The following is a 27,206-nucleotide window of genomic DNA, read 5'->3' on the forward strand; positions in this document are numbered from 1 at the left end:
TTTCCTGCATTATTCCTCTAACACGACTATTTTGTCCTTAGGGGAACTTTAGTGCACTTTGCACTCACTTTTCAGGGTCTTGGGGAGGGTTATTTTTCTAACTCTCACTATTTTCTAATAGTCCCAGCGACCCTCTACAAGGTCACATAGGTTTGGGGTCCATTCGTGGTTCGCATTCCACTTTTGGAGTATATGGTTTGTGTTGCCCCTATCCCTATGTTTCCCCATTGCATCCTATTGTAACTATACATTGTTTGCACTGTTTTCTAAGACTATACTGCATATTTTTGCTATTGTGTATATATATCTTGTGTATATTTCCTATCCTCTCACTGAGGGTACACTCTAAGATACTTTGGCATATTGTCATAAAAATAAAGTACCTTTATTTTTAGTATAACTGTGTATTGTGTTTTCTTATGATATTGTGCATATGACACTAAGTGGTACTGTGGTAGCTTCACACGTCTCCTAGTTCAGCCTAAGCTGCTCTGCTAAGCTACCATTATCTATCAGCCTAAGCTGCTAGACACCCTATACACTAATAAGGGATAACTGGGCCTGGTGCAAGGTGCAAGTACCCCTTGGTACTCACTACAAGCCAGTCCAGCCTCCTACAATTGTGCATATGACACTAGTGGTACCGTAGGAGCTTCACTCGTCTCCTAGTTCAGCCTAAGCTGCTCTGCTAAGCTACCATTATCTATCAGCCTAAGCTCCTAGACACCCCTCTACACTAATAAGGGATACCTGGGCCTGGTGCAAGGTGTAAGTACCCCTTGGTACTCACTGCAAGCCAGTCCAGCCTCCTACAATGAAGTAATTCCTAAGTATAACTATGAGTGTAATAAGGATAAAATTGATGTATAAAGTATGTGGTGAATAAAGAATGGTTCTATTTCTTTTGATATACAGGATCAATCTAACATTTCTTAGAGGAAAGACAGATGAGAATAGTCACTTTCAGCAAGAGTTTATCTTTGATTTTAGATTATTTTGTAGGAAAATAGCACTGTATTAGTCAGAGCAACTAACAAGATTTTTTTTTAATTCAGAGAATATAGAAAATCCTAAAGCGAAAAAGGCCAATAGACAATGAAAAAAAGGAGAAACTTTGTACCCGTTGTTTTTCTCTCAGGTAAGAAAGCTGGGAAAGACTGCAAGAGCAGAAATTGTGACATTTCTGCAGAAGGAGGTTAGGGGGTAAACAGCATCTTGACACCCACCCTTTCTACTGAACAGCAGCCTCTGGGCAGGGAGAACCTGACAACCAGCAGTAAAACCAGATATACAAGAAGTGCAAAGAACTAGTCTCCCTCAAAGTAGTTCCATGTTCAATTCCCAAACTTAGAACTCCTTATCCTTATGTTAACTCCAGACCCGCTTTGAGTCACCAAAGACACATTCAGTATGTGATAAAGTATCACCGAGTCCAGCTGCAGATGCAGTAAATATTCAGTATCATCAGGAATGTGCCTTTGCACTGGGGAAGTTGTGACTAAAGCAGTTGTACTGCTGCATTGATGAAACTGTACTGAAGGAGGATTGGGCTACACCAGTGACTGTGCCCGAGGCGTAGAGTACTTCCAGCTGATGCGTTGCCTCCTGGAAGATGCAGCGAGGAAAACGTGTGCTGTAGGCTTCCACCAGCTGCCCACAAAGGAATTGCTGCTGTGTCAAGAACTGTGATAATCCAAAGACTGCTAAAATAACTGAGCGCTACACACTAATCAAACAGGGCAACCTGCACCTGAGCTTTGACACCAGTGAAGGAAAGCTTGAACCCAAAAGGAGGGTGGAGGGGGCCTGGCTAGATTTACTGAAAGGAGTAACAACCTAGAGAGGGAGGAGGTTGAGCCAGGAACCAAGATGCAGCACCTCAAGTGTCAATGTAGCAATTGTCCCTGAAATATGTTCTGTTCTGTGGAGCATTACATTTTGAGTGTGTATTACAGTACTATACCTTTAGATAAAGCACCAAGTAGGACAATCTGTCATTACTCTGCTGGGTGATTGTTGAGTTCTGGGCATGTGCACTTCCCGTACTACCTCCCTGAGAAGCATCTGACTGCCCACCATCGCTACCACTGAGAGTCACTTGCTGAAGGGTTGTACTTGAACCCGAGGAAAAAAAACCTGCACGCTCCATTTCGGAGGACCAATGGCCACTGTTTGTCCCATGCTTCCTTAACAGGGTGTGGCGCACATGCAAAGTGCATTAGTCATAGCTCTCAACCGAGAGACTCCCTAGAGTATCTTACAAGAGGTCACCTGCTAGTCTCCGTTCTTCACCTCACTGTGGTTCTCAGCTGAGACATGCCCTGGAGAGGTATCACAAGAGGTCCTCTGCAAGCCCCCTTCTTCATCTCCCTGGAGCTCTCAACTGAGACACACCCTAGAGGGGTCTCACAAGAGGTCACCCACCAGCCCCCCTTCTTCACCTTCCTGTGGTTCTCAACTGAGAGATGCCCTTGAGGGATCTCACAAGAGGTCCCCCACCAGCTTCCCTTCTTCACCTCCCCGGGGCTCTCAACTATGAGATGCCCTGGAGAAGTATCACGAAGAGGTCACCCTCCAGCCTCCCTGGGGCTCTCAACTGTGAGATGCCCTGGAGGGGTCTCACAACAGGTCACATGATAGCCCCCCTTCTTCATCTCCCTGGGGCTCTCAACTAAGAGATGCCCGGGAGAGGTCTCACAAGACCTCACCTGCCAGACTCCCTTCTTCACCTCCCTGGGGGCATGAAATGCCACAGATTACCTTTGTACAGTAGGATTTTGATGTTGGTCACCACCTCTGACAAACACTAGGGGGAGAAGATTTGCACAATAATAATTCTTACTAGAACCTCTTCTTACCTCGCTGACGTGCTCCTGTAATTAATACATACACCCATGTGTATAAACATATTTACATATAGATACACAGAACCCTTTTAGTTAATTTTGTTTTGTCATTGGTCTATCTTCGTGATTTTTACACTTTGCTTCTATCCATGACAGCATACTGAATGGGGTAATGATTCAGTCCACATCAGTCATTGGCCCTCTTGCTCTAGGAATGACAACATTTTCTGATCACATGTGAACATGTACCTGAAAATGACTGTTCTTCAACTCCCCGGCTGGTTGGCCAGTCCTTTAGTTTTCTCTCTTTATAGTCAGTCCCCTTTTCATTTCTTTAATAATTTGCTATTTATTTTAAGGTTTCTTAAGGTAATACTACAACTCTCCAGGCAGAGCTAACAAGTCATTTGCTTCCTGCTGATTTAATATGAAGTGTGCTGCATCCAAGAGGGCCACGTCCTCTAACATATCTAAATAGATGCCAAAAGACCTGATTCAAGTTAGAGACTCTGAATTTTTTAAGCAAATATGACTTTCAGTAAGATTTCCTCTGTATCAAATCGTCCCCATTTCAATACATCAAGTGGGAAAATAAATTCACCCAATTATGTTTTTTAAGCCATCCGCTTTCTGCTTACCAAATGTTGGTATATAAGCTCTAAACCAAGAGAACTTTCTGGAATGCTTTGTCCATATTTCATCATTGTTTTAAGATTCCAGGATGGCCAACACATAAGATATGCCATAAGTTCTCTTGAAAGAGAAGGTGTTACTGTTGATGTATGTACAAGTAATTTGCATTAATGCACGTTTTGGAATCACAGCAATTAAATCCTGTGTTTGTTACAGCTTGCTTCAGGTCAGCTCACACAATAAGAACTTGTAAATTGTGAGCTATGCAACAAGCAATGACTGGCAGTTTTGGAAAAAACGTTTCTAATTTTTCACAGGTGGATAATTTTTTTGAATGTATATCAATACATTGCCAACATTTACTCCTGTTTTTATGTTAATGGGCACCCTGAGTTTTTGATCTGAAGATCTGGACAGGCTATGCATGAGTGCAAAGCTGAGGGATCAACTTCCTGCAAACATGTCAACAGACCCAATTCAAGTAGACGCTCTCAAATATTGAAGACAAAAGTGGCTATATTTTACTAGTCTGCTAACTGAAATTCCATCTTCTTCAATATATGGAAATATATTTCCCTATTTATTTTTTCAAACTCTCCTACTTTTTAAATGCAAACATTGGCATGGATGTTCATGTTAGATGACTACTGAGTCCATTCATGCCAACAGACTTGATTCAGGTGGGCGACTCGATTTTTGAAGCAGAAAATGACTTTATTTCTAGCTGCCTCCTGCCTAAAATTGCCTCTGGAACAATAAAAATGGGGGAAATACATCCCTAACCCCCTTTTTTATTTCCTCACAGTGTCCAGTTGCATGTATGTGAGTGGTTAAGCCCATCAATGACACTAAAAGAACTTTTTTATGAGCCTAAGCCTTTGGTATTGTCAGTGCTTGTTTTCGTCACGTAATGTTGACAAGCATGCTCTGCGCGTGGTGAGGCAATCTCGCCTCGGAGTGGCGCCAAAAACTGTCAATCTGCCGAGGCAGCGTCTCGCCGTAGCTCCGCCTCTCTTGCGGTTCAGACCTCTGTCTGGAAGCGGGGCTCATTTCTTGTGGTCCAATCGACACCTCCCCGCTTTGTTGACATTGGCTGCGCGGCGCCTCAGAACGAGGCTTGACCCGCATCCCCCCTTTCTCCTAGCTGGCTTCAGAACGAGGCTTGACACGCATCCCTTTCTCCGTACGCTGGCTTCCCTCCACGGCGCCGTCACGTCCGCGATGCACCGGAAGTTGGCGTTTGAATCTTCGGCGGTGCAGAAACTTTAATAGTGGCCCCGGGGCTGGAGTTCCCGGTGACCGTATCCCTGGGACCGAGGCGGAGGCAGAGCCGGGGGCTGCAGCACACTCTTAAGGAGGACTACACTGAAGCCAGGAGCTGTGAGTGACGGGGAGGGAGAAGTGTGCACATTAAATACTGCGCTGCTTGACCCCCGTGAGTGGGAGTGACAGGCGCCTTCGTGTCAGGGGCACCTATTCAAGTCATGCCACCACTTGCACAAAGCTTTCATTAAAAGGTTCTGTAACTCATTTCTCGGGACTACACCTCCCAGAATGCACCTGGAAGTTAAATGGAATCCTAGTGTTTGTCAAGGATGTCCCAGTGACATGGGCAAAATGGCAATCTTACTTAATGGGGGGCAATAAAGATGGAGGGTAAATAATAACCATGAGGAGTTGGGGCTATTGCTCGTGGAGTGGGAACTATACACCTGGGAGATGAGGGCTGTGATTAGACGTGTTTATGCAATCTGGGGAAGGGGATTCAGCGCACCTACGGGATTTACTTAGTTTTTAAGTTTGTTTATGTGTCCCAAGTGCGTTGTGCTCGATGGAAGGAGTAGCTTTTGCACTATGGGACCTCTGCACCCTGAGGGAATTAATCGTCCTGACGGGGTTATACAAGGTCGGGGAGGCTGTGCATCCTGGATTTCGCATGTGTAATTGTTTATATTTCAACTTTACATTTAAAACGTGGACACTTTTACTATAATATAGTTTATTTTGTTTACGTTAAATTCACGGTATTTTTTACATTAAAACCACAGGGCGTATTCGGGAATACATTTATCTCGAATACTAATAAAAAGTATTGAACCATATGTTAAAAGTAAAGCACCGCACCCAAGCCGGATCTCGCAGAAAGCCAAACCAGTGGCACGTAGTCCGCTGCTATGTGAAATAATGTACGTGTCACAAGAGGAAAAACAATTGATTATTGTATATTTGCGGGAACACTTACCTGTTCATTATTCACAGCAAATAATTTCTCAAAATGACTTTAAATCACCGGTGCACGCCAAACAACCCCTTTACTCGCAGATTCGTGTTCATCTTGCAAACGGGTACGCATTGGTGTGCTGGCCAGTGTATGTAAAATGATTCCCTGTCCTACTTTTTTGTTCCGCCCCTTTCCTCCATTCAGTTTAACTGCCTTTCAAGATCCCTGTGTGACTATTGGAAAATGTGCTCCAGCTGATTATGCCGAAACGGACAGCAATGCATGAAATATTTCGGTAATAGGTTTCTTTGTGTTTCGCCCAAAATCAAGTGTTGCATGTCAGGCTTTCCATAAATCTTACATTCCCACAGCCAGGTCAGTAGGGGCTATCAGAGATTCCTTTTGTAGTCAGGCATAAACAAACTGTACACTAGCAGCTGTTTTGCTTCAGATTAATCCAACCCCAAACACGCCTCTTCAGAGTGGATCATTCGGGCGAAGATGGCACGTGCTCTTCGGTGCTGCAACTGATGCTTCCCAGCCAGGACAGGTTGAGTTTCGTTAATCACTTCAGGGCTTTCTTTTACATGAATTGTAACAGGCTTTCCTCTGATCCAGTAGTTGCTTTATCTGATCTTGCTGTCACTAGGCTCTTTACACACTTTGCACTCTACCAGTGAACTAAGTTGTAATTTCCTTCTGTAAAGATAAGCCTTTTTAGGTCTTGCATAAGTCTGTGCATTCGCTGTCTGCTGCGGAATATTTTGTTAGCTTACAGTGGGCTTAGAGCCAACCAACTCCTTACCAGTGGTTGGCTTCGTTGTCACTCATTTGCTTGCTTGATTTTATTCGTAAACGTACATAGGCTTTGCTTCCTCTTCTTGAGTTTGCCCCTCCCTGTGAGTATCAGTGCATTGTATGTCCTTCCATTGTTTATTTTTCAGATGCTGCTTTATTTACTTTTTATTGAAGCACTCGGAGTGCATGTGGTTTTCTTTAAAAGGCTCCCTCAGTTGTCATTCTTGATTTCTCCCGCCCCTTCCTTGCTGTTTTTACTTCCCCACCACCACCCTCCTGTATCGGTTTGCTGCCCCTAAACGAATAGCTGACCTCTGTTGTCACGTTGCTACCCTAATACCCTCTGTTAGCTGGCTGCTCCAGCCCCCTCCTGTTGTCAGCTGGTTTCCTTGGCCCCTCCTACCGGTTTGCCATTGTCCGGTGGCTTCCCTGTTGTCTATTGCATGTCATCTCCCACATCAACTTCCTCTTCTCACACTCTCCCTCTGTGTGCCTCGTCCCCAACCCACTCTACCCCCCCATCCACGCCTCCATTTGTTTTTATATAAAGTGTATTAGGCCTGACTGCATCGGCGCTTTATTGTGTGTATGTATGTGTATATATCTATATATTTGTGTGTATGTATATACATAATAATATCCCTGATGCACAGCAGACACATACTGCTATACAGCATGGCTAAAAACAATTGTGAAAGTCAATAGCTCTCATAGGTGAGACTTATTGGTGCTGCCAATGCTTGCTTCTCTCTATTGCCCTTGGAACAAAGGCAGAATTTTGCTTCAAGCAGTTGACAAGTTTCGTGCTTCACATGAGAGCCCTTTTTGGTACAAAATCCTTACTTTACAATGATGTGATTAATGGTAGTAGTGTTAACCTTGGCTTCAGAGGAGGTCTAAAGTGATAGCATTTTGCCCCTCGCTTGGATTTGGAGTAAAGAAGCAGTTCTCATTCCTGATAAATGTGTTTTTAGGGGGAGAAGTAAACTTGTAATTTCAATCCTGGGACTTAATTTTACACAAGATATGCTTTATTTGTAGGTATGAATACATATGTTTGGAAATATCTACTTTTCTCCTCAAGGTGCTTCTTCATATCGGGCAGCAAGAATACTAATTCCTAGCTGCTGGTGGGCAGGTTTGGACATATTTCGAGAGACATACGGGTGGAACAGTTGGTACGGTTCTGAGTCCATTAATTCAACTACTTTTGTTAATGTTGGGTGTGATCAGTCAATGGTGGTGCTTGAATGCTATTTTCTTGTTAGGTTGGTGTTAATGTTTGAATTATATTTTCCCTAGTCACTCACTTCCTGCAGCCTTTGGTTTGTTTTGCTACCTGATATCACGCTGGCCCTTCACTCAACGTCTATAATCGTTATTAAGATACCAACCATGGGTCTCTGAAAGAAAGAAGAGGCTGTAGCTATGTAGTGCTTTCTGGGTGAAGGAGTGAGCACACAGACGTGATAAATGTTGGTTTTTCTGTGTTTCTGAAGTAGAGTTGGCTGAACTCTGTGTTAATATTCTAAGTGTTTTCCATAACCTGGCTTCTTCCACTGGCCCTTTGACATGCTGCATGTAGTACGGAGTAGAATTTTGTTTGTGTGTGAAGATAATTCATATGCTCGGCTTTTAAAAGGAAGGGATAAAGTAACTTCTGGGTAGAGAAGTATTTTTATTAATGACTGCAGCTTTTTGGTTTGGTTCTAGAGAAGATCTGAGAAGCATGCAGGTGGTGTGTACAACCACCTTAGGGAGTGAACGCCTTTACTGCAGCTTCCTAGTTCAATGTACCAAAGGGGAAGGAAATGCCCATTGATCATACAGTAATCACACAGAAAAGGAACCAAGTCATTAAGTTGAATGGCAAATGGAAGAAAGCTAAGACGATACTGTAGAGCAGAAATACAGGATTGTTGCTGAAGTGTTCATATTGTTGCGAGTCCATGGGTGATGGTCCCAGGAAGTGGCAGGATCAGTTGAGGTATTAAATCTGTAGATTTCATTGAACTACACCAGGAGGACCTCTTTTCCCAAGCTCTTATCTTCCATGGGCTTTCATATAATTTTGCAATATCCTTTTGCAGTTCTCTGCCACACACAACACACCCATCAGCTTGAATACTTATGTTTCTAACAGACTACACCAGGTTTGGGTGAAATTACTGGGCCTTACAAACTGTCTGGGCAAAAATGAGACAAGCTGCTGAATTGCACAAACTAATTGGTGGAATCAGTACTCTAGGTTGTTCCAACTAGTTGAGAAAATTGCTTTCTGATATTTCCGTTCATTGAGTTTTTCTCATTACTTTAATAAGAGTTGCACAATAGGAATTCGCAGACCAATCACCATGCATGGTGAGAAAATCAACAAAGTAAAATGCTAATCCAACTGTAGACCATATCTTCTTTAAAGCAATTACTAATTGATAATTCAAACAAGGGGGGAAAAAGAACACAACCAACAAGGAGGAAAAGGAAACGCCTGCAGTGGGGAGGAAAGATGGTAGTGTTTAACACCCACATGAGAGGAGATAAGATGGCCCTCTATCCATAACTTTTTAATAAAAGCCAACTTAACCAACATTAGGGGTTGAAGCCTCGGGGGGGGGGGGGGGGGGGGGGGGAAGGGGCCAGGGAATGGAGTATAGGGGACTATATGACATATAAAGCAGGACATTTTCACCGTAGACACCTTAAATGAATAGTTGAGCTTGACACTTCAGTCATTAAGAAAATAGCCCCAGACCTCAATAGATATCTGCAATTGGTTATTTAGCTTACAAATAGGGTGCTCAATGCATGCCATGTCATACATGTTATCCAACCAGGTCCTTAGAGAGGGTATTAGTCGACTTCCAAAGACAGAATCACCAATTGAGCAACCCCTAGAGCGGTGGAGAGCCATCTACAAACATGCTGGTTCACTGTAGGAAGTTCATAAGTATCATGTGGAAGCACCAGCTGAGCTGTCAAAGGTCACCCTTCCCTGAGGGCCCTCATGATCCCAAACCTGTGACCAGGAGGACTTCAATCGGTCACATTCCCATAATATATGGACTATATTGTAGTCCAATAAGCCACATCTCCAAGAATTGTGTATTAAGTAGAGTTTCTTACCAGACATGCAGCGCTACATTTGTGGGAACAGACCCCTGTTTCTCTATCAATGTGGCATACTATCCTGAGTTAGTAGCCCCCCCTTAAGTTTTTCCAGGTCTTAATGTATTGAGTAATGGGCAAGGTAGGGAGGTCAACATGCGTGTTCCCCAGGACATGGGAAAGGGCATGGGACAATTGAATGCATCTCCAATGTTGAGAGGAGGGAATCGCAGATTCCCATCTCGGGTCTGGAAACAACTTGATAAAACCATTAGAGACAAGGTCCTCAATGTAATGGATACCATGAATAATCCAGACAGACCATTACATTTCCTCCCCACTGACTGTAATGGCCGCTTTGCGCCACAATGGAGCTTTCGCGTGAATATGGCTCGAGACTTGCACCAACCTGTGAGCTCGTTGCCAAGCGTGCTGAGAAGTGTGAATGATCAGCTTACTGAGGGGAGAAATTAAAGGTCTTGAAGTATAATAGACTGCTAGGTCTCTGGAAGACTGCAATATGATGTGCCATCACAACCAATAAGGGTGTGGCCCTAGAAATGGGCAACCAGTAGAGAGCATGGGACAGCTGCTGCACCAACCAATAACCCTACAAATGTGGAAGATGTAAGCCACGCTTCTCTGATGTGGAGTGGAGCTTAGCACCCTGTAGTCTTGGTTTTTCCGATCCCCAAATTAAGTGAGAGCTGGAGCACAGTATGTTCAGCAAACAGGAGATCTGAATAGCTAGAGATAGCATTCCAAAGATGTAGTTAAATCTGGGGAGGACGTTCATCTTGATAAACTGGACCTTACCCCACAGACATAGGTTCAAGGCAGAAAACCTTTTAAAATCTCGATCCATATGATCCATAATGGGTTGCACATTGATTTGCACCATATTTTCTAGGCCCGATTGATATATGCCTCAAGATATTTCAAACAGGACTGAAACAATTTGAATGGCAGGTTACCCAAAGAGACCCTTGAAGTGGAGGGAGAAAAAGGCAGTGCTTCACATTTCAGACAATTTATTTTATAGCCTGAAAACTGGGAAAAAGAATTCAGTTGATAAAGCAAAGTGGCAGCAAGAGGATTTAATAGTGTCAAGAGAATGTAATCCGCGTAGTAGAAGGCCTTAACCTCACCCACTGTTGTGAGAGTACCCATATTGTCGTCATTAGATGGAATTGCAATTAGTAGAGGCTCCAGAGCCAACAAAAAGTGGGGTCAAAGGGCAACCCTGTCTAGTACCTTGTTAGATTTCAAAATACGGTGAGGAGAAACCTCCACAAGTAACTGATGCAGCGGGCGGACAGTACATCCCCCGGGTAAATGTGAGAAAGTTGACCTATTCCCATAACCTCCATGGTTCCAAAAGAGGTAACCCCAATCAACATGATCGAAAGCCTTTTCAGCATCCAAAGAGAGAAACTCTCTCTTCCAGCTCGTCCCTCTCCTGCCAAATAATATGTGAGAGGGTGTGTAAGTGATTGGTTGAAGAGCGACCAGGAACAAAACCCACCTGAGAGTAATGAATAAGCGGTGTGATAACTTTATTCAAGCATGTCGCCAAAATCGTAATGTCCACATTTATCAAAGAAACTGGGCGATAGCTAGAACATGTCAGGAGATCTTTCTCTGGTTTCTGAAGAGCCGAAATTCAAGCTCTGAGGAAATCTGCATATAGGTGACCATCATTTAGGGCCTCTTGATAAACTGAGACTAAGATGGAGGCCATATGGGCTTTGTTAAACTTTAAAATTTCAGCCAGGAGGCCATCCTCGCCAGGAGCTTTCCCAGAGGGCATGGCGTTGATCGCTGAGACGACGTCCTCTGCTGTGATTGTGCCTTCCAGTTGCACAGGTTGTGTGGGGGTTAGCTTTGGTATTTTTAGGCAGTTAAAGAAAGGAAGATTCAGCATCCGGGACCGAGGGCTTACTGGCTGTGTAGAGGCAATCATAGTATTTCTGAAACTACTTCACTATTGCTGACAGGAGGGTGACAAGGCGAGCCTCCCAGACTGTAATTGCAGGAGTTGTTCTAGAAGCTTCAGATCGTTCTCTATAATTTATAGAGATTATGTGGTGGTAAATGTTTGTGATTTCCCCATTTTCAGTGTTTTTTATTAAGAGGTTCTAAGGGGATTGAGATGGTGGTGTTGTGACAGTGCTTTTCTAACTTCTGTGAAATTATGGGGTCAGCAAATGAGTACAGTTTTTTTTAACTTAAGTGGGCGAGAATTGCTTTCTGAACGTTGGGCATAGTAGACTTCACATGGACACTCTTAAAAACTATAACTCTGCGCTTACTTCTGTAAGCATACAACTCTGAAATCTGGTTATATCTTGAAGTCTTAATATGTTTTATTTTTTCTGCAATTGTAAGTCCAGACAAAATGTTTGTTTACAGTGGTTGCTGGATGCCAGTCACAAATTTGCTAGCTGTCCCTAATTTAAGAGTTATGTTATCGCACTGTTGCCAAATACATGTCTGTAGTTACACTGCCAGTCTAGCTCTTAGCAAGAAACTACTGTTGTAGCAGTAACCCCTATGTAGTTCCTAGCAGGGCAGGGTTAACATGACTACAACGGTGTAGCTCAGCGGTGGGGAAAAATGTCACATTGCAGTGTGACAGAATGATACACCTTTTTTTGTAGCCCATGTCTTTTAATTCTTCAGCGATCTGCATTTAAAGGCCAGAGTGTTTTAAACTTGTCAGTCCTTGAAAAGTGTTACTAGACCTGCATGTCTGGTAGTGTGAATAATCTACACTACCTAACTATATTAGCTTGACCCATAAACTACTCCCAAATTGCGTGATCCTAACCAAATATTTTATTTCAGTCGCTTTTTTCTTCATTATCACATATACTCGCACCTTCAAATATTTGAGCCATTTACAGACACTTTCCATTGAAATGACCACAAACATTCCCTACTCACATGCAGTTTGTGATTAAACTATATAGCGTATAAACTATAATGTGTGGAAATTGGGTTTCTGCAAATAATTATCATATATCATTCGCTTATCACCAAGTAAAGTATTCTAATTTGTTTTGATTTTATTAACATTTTCCATCTCACTTCAGATTTACAAAAAGTGCTTTCCAAACTACTGGAATATTTTTAACTACTTGTATAGTTAATATACAAGCTATTTAAATGTTGTGTGCTCAGCATGATTATTCACAGTCCACTTTACAAAATCCTCTAACTCTGCAGTCAGAGACTGAAAAGTAAATGCCAGACTCCGGGATAAAATGAGCTGACGTTTGATTTTACCCTTTAACACACAGCAAATGCGACAAGATGAAAACAAGCATCTTTATTGCTCAGTCACTTTCTAAATGAACAGACCACCCTTTCTTTGCCAGCTTGCCCACTCTTGCCAGGATGGCCAGTAGGCCCTGAAAATAGCTCAGCCTCATAAAATCTGATTCGCCATAGCAAGCTGGTGAGTAGATTTCCTGAGGCCTGCATGTGAGTGTCACTGAGCATCCCCTGAGTTACTTTATTTTGAACCAGAGCAATCTTCATATTTCCAAACCACAGTTCGTAATTCGTTTTTTTTTTTAGTGCTGTTGTACCAGTAGAGCTGCAAACATCTAAATGTCCCCATTCTTCCCCGAAACCTTATTGCTGACCTTGTGATGGTAAGTTAACTTAAAAACATGATTTATTATAATTCAGATTGACCACCTAATGTTTTTTTGCTTGACATGCTTTTCAAAGCTTGAATGTATGTAATGTATATGTTTGCTCAAGAAAAGCATAAATTGGTACTGAAGGTGGTCATTACTGACCTGACTTAAATAGCTGCCAGTTCCGCTGCTAATGTATTCTAAAGTTTGAACCCAAAATTGAGTCTCAATAAAAGTGGATTTAAATGCAGTGCTGACTTACAAAGATGACATGGATATGTGGGAATTATATGTCTTGGGTACATAATAAGTTATCCAAAGTTATCTGTGGAGGTTGTTTTAAAATGTTACTGTCTTTCAGTCATTAGTCTTTCCTGTTCGGAAGAAGCCTGAAAATCCCCTTTTTCTTCACAAACCTGATAAAGATGGGGATCACAGCACTATATTTAAATAACATGAGTTGTCATACCTGTATAGTTGACTAAAATGCATTTAGAGATTGACTAAATTCTCGGGCAATATTGATCAAGAAGTTAGTTATAGTGAAATTTTGTTTTTTCACCTGTGAAATTCTCATTTTGGTTGTGAAATCGTGGATCCTTAATCCCTCAAAGGATTTATTCTCTGGGCTGCTGCTGCCTGTGATATAACCCACCTTCCTTCTTTCATGCTAAGCTTCAGATTTGTTCCCCTCTTGTTTATTTACAGGATATCACTCTATATCCACTAATATCCCTATGTTCAACTGATTTAGAATATGTAGGGAGCCGAAATAATCGGTAATTAGGATTGTTCGGTTTTAGATTCTTCTGATAATGAAATTGTAGCTCATTGGATGTGTTGTAAGAGGCTAGCACAAATTATAATTAACCAATTTGTTTCTCTGACCCATTCAATTTAAAATGTTGCTTAGCCTTTTGTATATTGACACATTCTGCATCAACCGTATTGGTACAATTCTCAAGGGAAAAGGGGAGAGAGGTAAGCTAAGTGATGGTAATGATGCCTTAGCTGTTGGCTTGGAACCAATTTTAGGCATTAAAGTGAGAAGTAATTTTTGAACTTTCTATTTGGGCATCTTAAGGGTACTAGGCGAATAACTATTTTTGTTGAATCTGCGTTCAACTCATCAATTTCTGAAGGGGAATTTGATATGCCGGCTGCACTTTATTTTGGCTGTCAATATTTCCTGATTTATATTTTTGATAGTTCTGTAAGGAACCTTGACTGTGCATGCAAAACGGTTATATAAATACAAGCGCTCTGGACATTACTGCCCTCACTATAAAAAAATAAATAAAAAAAAAATCCTTATCTAGTTGCACAATATTGGGCTGTTTTGCAGTGTAAGCTGCTTGTTGTAGCTGTTAAGATGTTTATTTGTTGACGATGGATCTCTTCCTCTTAATGATTTCCTTAATGTAGAACTTTTCCTGTGCTTTTTGTATCAAAGAATTGCTGCCACAACTGTCTTTGTAACCTCATTTGGAGTACATAAATTTTCTCTGACGACTTGCCAGGTGGCAGCTATGTCTTATTCCTAACTCCACTGCTCGTCTCCTAATCGGTGTGCATACATTTTATTGCATTAACCCCAATCTGCAAAAATTCCACTTGTTTATAGTGGAGCAAATGACCATGTTGGAGGTCAACGTAGAGTATAAAGGAAGAAATGCAGGAAAGTATATAATCTAGGGCAACATCAGGGATTGTAGTGTAGAACAGTGGTTCTTAACTTTTTGACTTCTGTGGACCCCCACTTAATCATTACTAGAACTTAGGGACCGCCTCACTGAATCATTTTTGCGATCTGGGGAACACCCCTCCTGCCCCCCCGTCATAACTGGAAGCAGGAAGCCCCAGTCCAAGCTTTTCAGTGACTTTAATTCCAAAACAATACACAGAAAATAAAACCAGCATTTATCATAAAAATACACAAATGATTACATATTATTTTTGATTAACAAACAGATACAAAAATGACTAATTTGTAATTTTCATGAGAATATTGGAGCTTGTCTAAATTCAATTACTGACACCCATTGTCTGAATTATGTAGCAGTGCTTCTTAATCATTACTGGAAACCGAGGGCCCTCACTGAATTATTATTGGAATCGGGGACCCACACTGAGGTGTTACTGGAAGCTGGGGAACCACTTAACAAGCATTCATCAAACAAATATGCAAATGATAAACAATTATTTAATTCACAATCAAATATAACAAATTAAAATTGTAAATTTTAATAGGGTTGGAGCATTTCTGAATTCAATTGAGATACTTGTCGCCCATTCTATTCGATGCACCTGCTCTGCTCTCAAGTCAGTCTGAGGGTACTAACTTGATTTTTAGTTTTCAGTTTTTTTTTGTGTTTTTTTCATTTACAGAACATTTTAAACTTTGAAATTGTACATTTAGGGTCTTTATTTTTATACTCTTTTTATTAATCGGTTAATATTAAAATTTCTAAGTAAACACGGACTACTTGAGTAGGCTTTGCAGACCTCCATGGACCACAGGTTGGGATTCACTGCTGTATTCTGTTTGATACCCTTGCACTGCTCCCATGAATGAACGCGAGGATCCTAACTTAATTTTTAGCCTTCAATTTCCTTCACATTTTGAGAATGTTTTAAAATTCTCAATTGTGCTTCTTTATATACACTTTATTAATCTGCTAATAAGCAGCCAGGGACCACATGTGTAGGCTTCACAGAACCCCTGGAGTCCCCAGACCACAGATTAAGAACCACCAGTCCAGAAGGCAAGCAGTAGTGGATGATAGACTACAATTCTTCTTGTCATACCACTATGATGAGGTTTTCTACAAACTTTGGGAATGAGCCTATGAATCCAGAAGTAATTTCAGTTACTGAATTATGGGGCACAGGTTTGGGTTTCATATATATGTGCACCAGTTGATGCACTCAAGGGGCCATCTGGATAAAGCCGCTTGAGTTGATGTGTCTCCGCCTAGTGGAACCAATAAGATTGTAATTCTGATATATATATATTTTTTTTAATATTTGTTGGGTGACTCTACTTTCTGGTTTGTGTTTCCTGGTATTTCACAGCTAATCTCCTTTTTGGGGTTTCATTGCTACAATATTCTGCTTGGAAATGTGCCACCAATTTAAAACGAAAAACGACCAGCTTTCATCTTTTTGTGTTAGATGGCTGAAGTATTTACAATTACTCTGCTTTAGTTTCGGCTGTCATACGTGATACTGTTTAGAAGGCGGTTGAACAATTGCATAAACCAAATGTTGCAGAGAGCAGCACTGGCTTGCCTTTAAAACAAATCATTGTATCACCCTCGTTGTGATACGTTAGTCTGCTTATGTATTAAGATGTGCTTAAAGATTGCAAGGTGAGGAAAGGGGTGTGTGTTTTTTTTTTTCTTGGGTCTCAAAATTCACACACTGCCGTAGTATTCCCTGGAACTGAAGGAAGACTTTGTGCCAGTTTGCTCCTTGTGAAAGAGCTGAATGCTGTCGCTCACTGTGAAGATATCTATCAGCATAATTAAGGGCCATATTGTTAACAAACATCACAAAAGTTGTTATGTTGTTGAATTATTGCAGATGTACAACGTTCATGAACTCATACGTATTTTACAGAAGTAAGCCTGGAAACCCCCCCTTCTTCGTGAATTGCATCTTTACATGAGCAGATAAATATTCATGCTAGTTTATTCATCACTTTTTTTTTTTTTTTTTACAATCCCTTTTTTCCCCACCCTGGAAAAAGTGTTACTTCTGCCCATGTTAGGAGTAAATTTCCAACGTCTCCTTATTTGAAGAGATTAAAGAAGTGGTAAACATTAAAACAGGCAATTTTGTAGATGTGCAGATTCTAAAGGATTTTCCTATCCTGGAGTTTCATCTTCTCACTGTTTCCAGCTCTTGCTCATGGATTCGCGGAATGATGGAAAAATCAGGGCATTGCTAGAACACAAACCCTGCTATGAGTCCTAGTGCTAACGCGTCCACTAGTAAGTTTCTTAATCTCAAAACCAAGAAACACATTAGCATAGTAACAATATGGCAACTCTGATAAGATTTCATCAAAGCAAGAATCACGAATATTAGAACATAACACGGCGTAAACATAGGTTATCATTAGCAGAGTATTATCATTACGTTTATTCAACAAAGCATAGATTCAGTCATTTGTCTATTTGCGTACGTTTAGTGAATCCCTCTCCTAACCTCGAATTAGCATTGGCATGTTGGGCTTCATGCAAAACAATTTAGTAACACTGATTTGGAAAACATCTAACTAAGGTCTCTGTCAAAAGAAGCAGTTGGTACCTAGAAAGGAAAAGCAAACAGACAATTACAATATCATTGTCATATAGTTACGCTTCGTATTGGGTCAGCACTCGGGTTCAGTCTTCGTCTTCAGGACATCGGTTGGTTCGCCATCAGAAATTTAGCAATCTGGTAAAAAGGGGGCACTTCCCTCATAAGGAGGTAAAGTATAATCGGGCAATATAAGGCAAGAATGGTTTTAAGAACCAAACAGCAAAGTCTCTATGCAGAGTGACAAAGTGTCTGGATCATAGCAAATCTCATCAGCATCTCCCTAACTAACTCATTTCCTTGTGTCAAGGGTTTTTATCCCTTTTTTGTTGTGCAGTCCCCTAAAATTTGGTTGGACAAGGGGTTGCACCCCACTATCTCCCTCCAATAGAGTTCCGATTACTTCATCAAATTTGTCACCCCATAACAGTTCTCACGTAGTTTATTGGTCCTTATGATTGACGTCTTCAGCGGGTAGAATGTCCGGTATGATTGCATACTCTTGTGGTCCTTTGCACATCTTCAGTCAGTGGCTCCATTGTCTGTACCGGTTCAGGCGACCTTGTACCTGCCTGTGATCTACACTGTTGCATTCAGCTAAAATGTTTCTACAGGCAAGTCTAATTTCATGAGAACGGATCTACTACAGTTGTATTCATCTCCTTGTTGGAAGAAAACAAGAGTTCATGTCCTTCAGCAAGTCAGCACACTGCACGTTAGAAAAGCACATATAATATGAAACCGGGCAGCTAGTCCTCGACTCATGCTAACTAAGGCCTAATGATTTATTAGCAAAACCTATTATTATTAGTTCAAAATCATCTCTTAATATAACATTTTATAATTATTAGTCAGTTTCATTAGTCCCCGTATATATTGGCGGCCACTCCCCGTGGGCACATTCCAAGTGCACGTTTTAGCAAAACATATTAATACATTTTCTATGCAATATTATTACACATTAGTTCATAAACATTTCATGTTAAAATTGATTTATATAAGTTACCCTCTTACACTAGTATAATCAGAAAGGCTTTTTTCAGTGAGATGTGCTATAATTTGCCACCTCAATGCTTGGCAATAAAGGGACGTGTTTTTTTTTTTTTTTTTTTTTTAAAACAGGACAAGTCTGTAAAGAATCCTGCCCTGCGCGCACATAGATAATTGATAAAAGTCCACACCTCTGCCTTCTCTGGTAGTTCGGCTGAACTGTTCTATTGGGACAGTGCAGAGGCTAAGTTGCACATGGCAGGGTCCAAACACAAGGTGGCTTGGTGCATAAAATGACAGTGAACTAGGATGCCGCATGATTAATTACTAGTGTCCAAGATTAATTCAAGGATTCCATACATTACTTTTTCATATACTTTGGTCCATGGAATATAGTCCCCGCGGTTGAAGTGCAGGTCTGAGGCTCTAGAGGAGGTTGGAGCCCACTGTGGTCACTGTCATTAAGTTGAACTTGTTAGTATTGGTCTGTGTGGAGCGTGTGTCTGTGTTTAATGTTAATAGCAGATTTATTTTGTTCTGTATTTTTCAATAAAGGCAGGCAGTTTTGCAGAATTCTTGAGTTTGGGATATGGATGAGGCTTAGAATAAAGAGCAAATAATTTTTGCACTACTTCAAAAGGCTTATGTGCACTGTCCTGTCTCTAAGTGCTTTGGGCCTCAAATTGTAACTGTTGCAAGCCCTCAGATTTGATAAATCTAAGTTTGCAACTGATAAAACACTTTTTGGGATGTACTCAACCCAATTAACAATTCAGAAAAAGGTTTTCGAAGTGTTAAATATGTTGTGCAAACAATAAGGAATCTGTATTTGGTAGGGACGTGTTTACGGAGTCCTTTCCAAATACCAACTCCTTATGGTATGTATTAATGTTCTGCTAGTGAAATGCAATATGTTTTGAAATTCAAGGCCTTTTAGAAAAAATCCTTGCACCTTTACACCGCCCACCCATTTTTGATCCTGGATAATATTGCAGGTGGGCTATTTCCTGACCACCCTCCCACTCCAACCTCTATACAGCCAACCTTTGCGTTGTGCCTGTTTGCGCCGTACCAGTCCATATTCCTGCACGCAGATGTTTCCATTTAAGCCATTACTTCTAGCTTGCCTTGTTTTAATGTTAACAATTAAGCTTGTGTCGGGTGGATCAAAAAAGTGCTAAAAATGGCTTGGAAAAGCAATATAACTATTGGATTTATAGGCTGTTCTTCAGCACCCAGGGATATTACCGTTCTGGGGCCTTCTACACCCCACAGATATCCCAACTGTAAGGCAACATATGTGAATGAATGCTGAAACGTAACTTGCCGTGGACCTGCAAAGGTTCACGTTTCTGGTGTTGGGGCCGGCTTGGTTTCAGGAATCTTGTGATCACAAATCAATCAGTGGCAAACAGACATGGTTCTGGGCCTGGCATTGGCTAACAAATTAACAGTAATTATGGCACATCTTTGAAGTGGGGAAATAACAATATCTGGGCAAATGTATGAGGATTTTTGCTTACAGTCATCTCCCCCCTTCAGTTATACAACTATTTACATGATAGGCATCCAATATCTTGGTGAGAGGATAAACAAACATTTTCCATACAGTGGGTCTTGCATTTGCTCGAGTTAGAGCTATTAGCATTGTAAATTCCTAACTGGGTTTTTCTTGCCAGGTAAATTGAAAATGGAAAAGTAAAACAGTTGACATAGGCGAGCAGATTCAAAGCACCACGGCTGCCATGAGAGTGAAGGAGGGACACAAAAGGAAAAAAGTTAGCTTGCAGTCAAACGTATTGGCAAAAATGCAATTATCCATGTAAAAGGGTCGGTGTCCAAGGCGGTAACAAAACCGCCCCAAAGAGGGACAAACGAAAAGCAATTACCTTTGTGATCATTGGATTTTTTAAAGGCAAGCCTATGAATGAGTGATAGTGATGGGCGTGCTGTGGGTGTGGTTAAAAGCCCACAGATTGATTACAACAGGCTAGAGCACTTGCACGCTCGACCTAAAAATGGTGACTGCACAGAATTTACTATTTTTGGAGGCAAGAGTAACAGGATCGATGGAATTTGTTTGTATGGCAGGTCTAGTTTACTGAAACTAATAGCTTGTTGCTGTGTTTTTGAGGCGAGGTGTTTATAGAGATTGTGTGGTGTTTGATATTTTTGTTGTTGTTGTTCCCCATTTTCAATGTTGTGTGTTTTTTTTTTTTTTGTTTTTTTTTTTCCTTCTTTCCTTCTGTCTTTCTCCGGTTCGAGGGGGTTGGGATGGTGTATTGTGACAGTGCTTTTCTAACTTTTGTGAAATTATGGGGTCAGCAAATGAGTGCAGTTTTCGAACTTCAGTGCACGATTATGGATGTTCCGTCCAGATACAGTTTACCATTTTTTATTTATTTATTTTTCTTCTTTTTCCTATTCTATCCTCTCAGATTTTGGGGGGGAAAGTCAATTGAGTCAAAAGTAACAGTCTTCTTTGATTGTAGGAGGTTGCTTGGGGCTGTCTGGTGGTGTATGGCCTTGTTAGGTAGTAATGTAGACGTGTGCTGTGTTTCTAGTGTTTACTGTTTATGAAAGTGATGCGACTATGTAGCTCAGCAGTGGTGGTGTGTTTATGCATGCAGGGAGAACAGGCTAATCATGTATGCCCCGAATCGCAGGGACTTGGAGTTCCACTAAGCTGTTTTCAAAGCAAAAGACGGATCACAAATGCTCCTTGGGTGATTTGGGCCTACTTTGTGCCCTGAGGACTATTCCTTACAGTGTGTTTAATGTAACCCTAAGGGGGTAGAACTCTAGCTGTAGACTGCGTGGCCTGGAATTTCTGTGGATTGCTGGTTTTCTTCAGATGTGTAACCTTCATCCATCTACTGCAGTAAAAACTACTGTTTGAATATCTGATGAGTAGGATATCTTGCATGGAGGGAAATGGCTTTACATAAAAATATTTATATTGGTGCGTTTTTAAGAAATGGTAAACACCACAGTCCATCTCACCGAAACACTGGCTCAGGTTTATCTATGCTGCACAATACAGTGGTCCAGACCGTGACAGCAAAAAAAACGTAGTCAGTGGGTGGTGCTGCCTGAATATGCGTTCTTGGAGGTTTGCGCCTAATTTGATAATTGGTTGCCCTTGCCAAGCTGGAAACCTTATCTTCCTTAGATGACTATAAAGGACTTGTGCAGTGGTCCAGTTGGATAGAAGTGGTAATTTTTCTGTTTGGGTAGCGCACCTTGGGGAAAACCCTTCTGCCTAATCTGGGAGAGAATCAGCTCTGTTCTGTTTTAGGCTGATGGTTTAATACTACTCAGTCGCACTGCAGTGGGCATTTAAAGTTATTTGAGTCAGATAGTTATTATGGAAATAGTTTGCTGCCAGTGACCGCTGTATGACGAATATGACCCTTTGCCTCTTAAATCAGTGTAGAAGAGGACATCGGAGCAGCAAGTCATGTAGTTTTTTTGCTGTTTCTTTGGAGTAGTTGAGTGTAATTAATCATAATTTATCCTTATTTTGGTTATAAAAACCTTAAAAGTACACATAAGAACATGGGTATAAAAACATAGCAAAGTATAAATATTTCATTTCGGGAGACTGCAGTAGGAGAAAGATCTGGTTCCAAAGAACAAGAAACTTAATAGGGCCTTTTGACAAGCCCCTGCTATCTAGCAGCTCTTCATGTACAATGTATCAGAGTAACTTAAAAATCACTTAAAGGGATCTATAAACCTAGTTAAAGTGCATGGTGCATTAGGGTATTGTTACCTCTTTTTCTGGGATGCCATAAAGAATCTAGCTGGCAAACGAATAAACACAGCTCCTAGTGTCTCCCCAGCATATCCTATGGTCAAGCCCAAGGAGGTGGCACGGAGGATAAAGCAGTGGGCATGCTGTCTGGTTTATGCCCACAGAACTATAGGTGCTTGTCATTCTCCACTGGCTGACATCCCATCAGGCAAAGATTGGAGGAGTTAACATTACTCCTCCAAGAGGAGGTAAAAGAACCAGTTGATAAAATCCCCAGTCTAAATTTAATAGAGACGTAGTCAATGGCATATTCACAAGGTCCATATAATCTTCAAAATAATGACCAAATTTAAAAGACAAGTACTGGTCTGTTAGACTGCCTGAGGGAGCAGCAGAAATTTTAGAGAATTCCATTAATGGTCTTTAATGAGACCGCAGGAGCTGCTGGTCTTTGATGTTTGTTAAAGCCAACATTTGCGCAATCCTAGCTTAACAAGCTATGTTTTTAACATGGGCTATCCACGGGATCCTAAGGGCCTGGTGGCGAGTATGGCGCAAGTTGCTCGGATGTCCATTTCCTTGCCCAAAAATAAAATAGGTTAAGATGGGCTGTGTCTGAGATTTGCCTAACATTTAGGTCCAGCCTTAAGTTAAGTAGTGGCATACCTTTGTGTAACGTAACATAAGTAGAGATCTTAAGAAGGAATTTTCCTTCATCTAACACATCAAGATTGCAGTATCCCCACATCTGAACCATAAAGAGCAACACTACATGCTTGGTGCCTATACATTTCCAGTGGCGGTGAGATAGATTTGCAAATAAAGCCTCTTCCATCCTAACAATTGACCCGGCTTTGTGCTTAAGAGACGGGGAGCTTTTTATTTTTTCTATCTGCACTGACCAATCAGAGCTTGACGACCTCACCCCTAGACAGTCAAATTTTGTCACCCTATCCAATTTGGCTCAGTCTAGAGCCACATTCCCTTTATCTTTCTTATATGTGAATATCATGTATTTTGTTTTAGACTTGTTTATTTCAAGGCCCTGGTCTTTTCAAAATTTGTTGAACTTCCCCAAAAGGACATTAATACCCACAGCAGTTTCAGATAAAAGAAGTGTCATCTGCAAACAGCAGACATGGTATTTTGGAGCCGGCAATTTTGGGAGCATCATTCAGACAATTCATTAAAAAGGGTATACTTTTGTTTATGAATATTAAAAAAAACAGGGTTAGAGCAAGGACGCACCCTTACTGAACGCCACGCCCTATTGGAAAGTTTTCTGTGGTTTCCATCCTTGGGCCACATCTAACTCTGGCAAAATTATCAATGTACAAATTCCAGATCAACATCAGTAGCCCTGAGAACCCGATTTTCGTGAGGGCTTCCCAAAGCGGTGCCCATGGTACAAGGTCAAATGCTGTGTGAAGATCATCAAAGGCGACTAAGCACCTCCAGATCAACAACTTTTCATTTTAAGGTCATAAACCAAAAGACCTGTGTAGGAAAGTACCCTCTTTTTGACATGGTTACCCCCACGTTTTGCCTGCTGTCAGTGTGTTTTGACTGTTTGGTGGGACCCCAGTGACTGTGCTCTCCCCCTCTAAATTTGGTTGTTACTGACTTTGCACACCCCAGAATTGTCATACTGGTGCCCCCATATAAGTCTCTAGTATATGGTACCTAGGCACCCAGTGCATTGGGGCACCAGGGGATCCCCATGGGCTGCAGCATGTATAATGCTACCCATGAAGGGCCCATGTAAAATGTCTCTGCATGCCTGCATGAAAAGGTGGATGCACCCTTTCACTTCAGGTCCCTATAAGTCACCCCTATGGCAGGCACTCCTACCCCAGAGGGCATGGTGCAGGTATCTGTGTGTGAGGGCACCCCTGCATGAGCAGAGGTGCCCCTATGAACTCCAGCTCCTGGACTTCGTAAGTGTGAGGATGCAATTTAATGCGTGTACTGGACACAGGTCACTCACTACCTCTGTCCAGCTACATAATGGTAAATCCAAACCTGGGCTGGTTTGGTATCAAACATGTTGAAATCATACCCCAATACTGTTGCCAGTATTGGTTGTATGATTCCATGCACTATGGGGGCTCCTTAGAGGAAGCCTAGCTTTGCTCCTACCAGTCTGCAGGGTTTTCCTGCGCAGCCGCGTTGCTGCCATGCTACAGACAGGTTTCTGCTCTCCTGCTGCTTGACCAGCTCCAGCCCAGGATGGCAGAACAAAGGATTTCCTTTGGGAGAGGTAGGCAACACCCTCTCCCTTTGGAAATAGGTGTTATATGGCTGGGGAGGGGGTGTGGACTGACCAAGCCACTGGTATGCTTTGAAGGGCACATTTGGTGCCCTCCTTGCATAAACCGGTTTGCACCAATCCAAGGACACCCAGTCGGTCCCTGCTCTGGTGTGAAACTGGACAATGGAAAGGGGAGTAACTCCCCTGTCCATCACCACCCCGGGGGTGGTGTCCAGAGCTCCTCCAGGTGGCCACTTGGTTCTGCCATTTTGAATCCAAGGTGGGCAGAGGCCTCTGGGAGCATCCAAGTGGCCAGGTCAGGTAGTTGACGTCACAACCCCTTCCTGATAGATGGTCACCCTGCTAAGTGCCCAATCACCCTTTTAGGGCTATTTAGGGTCTGCCTCTTGGGTGGGTCCTCAGATTTGACGTGCAAGATTCCATCAGGACTCCTCTGCAATGTTTACTTTGACTTCTGGCCACTGGAACCGCAACTGGACTTCAAAGGAACCCACAGTCTGCAGCTCCAGCAGCGACTTTGCCCCGCAACATTGTTTCTGTGGTTCCTTTCAGCAACTTCAACATTTCCCCAGCTGCACATCCTCTGAGGGCAGCACGTCTTCAGCCTGCACTAGAAGAAAGAAGGAATCTCCCTTGGAGTGAAGGAGTCACTCCCTTGCAACTGCAGGCACCAACTGCATTGACGACTGGCCATGTGGATACTCAATCCTGCAACACAGGTGGTGGTCTGGAGTGGTCCCCTCTACCAGCTGTCCAACTTGGGAAGTGGTGAGTATTTGCCTCTCCTTGCAGGACAGTACCCCTGTGCACTGCGACTATTGCAGCTATCAGGGCTTGTTGGCTCTTCTACAGGATCTTCAGGATTCGTGTAGTCCTGGTCTTCAGCACTCTCCCCTGCCAAGGACACACCTACCTGCTGCTCTAGCGACTTGGGACTCCTGTCCAGTTGTGCTTAGTGGCCCTTACTGCGACTCCAGTGCCTGCTGCCTGTGAAAGGGCTGCATCCTTGACTTCTGGCTTTCCTCACTGCCGAGGGTTGCCTGGGACACCCCTCCTTGGGTTGAGCCCCCTGGACCTTCCTGGCCCCCAGCAGCTCTGCGACTCTTGCCTTTGCCCAGGCTTGTTGGTGGTTTTTCCACACCACTGACTGACTGCAACTCTTCTTCCAACATGGGACATTGACTGAATTGCTTCTGGAACCCTTCTCCTGCTCCTGTGCTGCATAGCAGACTCCTGGTCTTCACCATAGATCTGGTCCTGCATCTACAGAAGGGTGGGTAGTGGCTCCTGCCCCACCCAGACATTCCAATGGGAACTGGACTTGGTCCCCTTCATTTGCAGGTCCTCTGTCAGGGTCCATCTTCTGTTTTCTTCCTGTCTTACTTGTGTCTTGCACTGTCCTTTTTACAAAGTTTACCTATGGTTTTGGAGAAAAACCAGGTACTTACCTCTTCTCTCCTGGTCACTGGTGAGGGCACTCTGGTACTTACCTTTTGGGGTTCCTAATTCCTCCAGCTCCCCTCTACAAATTCCACTTCCCTCGGTGGTGGGGGGGGGGGGGGCGGTGTCTACCATTTGCATTCCATTTACTCAATATATGGTTTGGTCTCCCCCCGGGACTCTATTTTCTGTTATTTCACTGTTTTCTATTGCCCATTCCGGATTATTAATGTGTATGTGTTTACTCACCTGCTAGTAGAGTTTTGCCTTTACAATATTTTAATATGTTACCACAATAAAGTACCTTTTATCTTCCATGTGTGTAAGTGCTGTGTGACTATAAAATGCTTAAAATTTGCATGTCTCCTGGACAAGTCTTGGCTGTTCATCCACAGCTACCTCTAGAGAGCCCTGGCTTCCTAGACGCTGGCTACACCTCACTAATAGGGGATACCTGGACTTGGTATAAGGTGATAACACCATATGTGCTCACCACACACAGTGCCAGCTTCCTACAACCTGGTCCACAGTGCTTGTTTTGGGAATGAAGCCAGCTTGAAGGTGAGATGGGGCCTTATTGTATCCAATCCCGAAGTCTTACTAGAAGTTGTTTACTGTACATTTTTAATATGGTGCGACAATTACGAGGTTCTTGCCCTGAACCCTTTGTGTAAATTGATATTACTTCAGCCCTTCTCTGTGAGTTAGGGATAGGTGCCACCGCCGTGATTACATTAGTCATGATAAAAATATAGGGAGCCTATATCAGTGGTTCAGCACAGAACAAGTTTGAAGGGATCCCGTCAATGCCAGGAGTATTTTCCCCACTTTCTGCTCATTCATTGCATTGTAGGATTCTTCGTTGGTAAAGGACACTGCCTCCTCCATTTCGGCCCTTCTAGAGGGCTGGGTATCAAGGCTGGTTTGTGGTGTTTTGGAGGGTAGCTCTGCATAGAGGCTCGTGAAGTGGTCCACCCAGACTGCCTCAGAATGTGGCATTCAGGGAAAACATAATCTTAGCGGCCATTGTATGGGGCCAAGTGCCAGAACAACCTAGGGTATCTCCCCTTTGCTGCTTCCAACAGCTCCTCTCAAACCTTAACTTTAATCTGGGACTTGCTGTTGAGTGTAGTTAGTTTGCATTAGATCTCGATATTTTAGGGGAGACTGAAATCTCACCAATCATAATTCC

General features: G+C 42.4%; 1 protein-coding gene across 2 annotated transcripts in view; it reads left to right on the forward strand.

The window, feature by feature from the left end:
* The first annotated feature begins 4,699 nt into the window (after window positions 1-4,699).
* Window positions 4,700-27,206, forward strand: part of G2E3 (G2/M-phase specific E3 ubiquitin protein ligase) — a 245,406-nt gene continuing 222,899 nt past the window's right edge. The window contains exons 1-2 of one of the 2 annotated variants that reach the window (XM_069209055.1): window positions 4,758-4,859; window positions 13,186-13,262. The gene's annotated coding sequence lies outside the window, so the exon portion shown is untranslated. Of the gene's footprint in view, window positions 4,860-13,185; window positions 13,263-27,206 lie in introns of both variants that reach the window. The other variant, XM_069209054.1, reaches the window with a different exon arrangement.

The sequence above is a fragment of the Pleurodeles waltl genome, chromosome 9 (assembly GCF_031143425.1).
Source record: "Pleurodeles waltl isolate 20211129_DDA chromosome 9, aPleWal1.hap1.20221129, whole genome shotgun sequence".
NCBI classification, from domain to species: Eukaryota; Metazoa; Chordata; class Amphibia; order Caudata; family Salamandridae; genus Pleurodeles; species Pleurodeles waltl.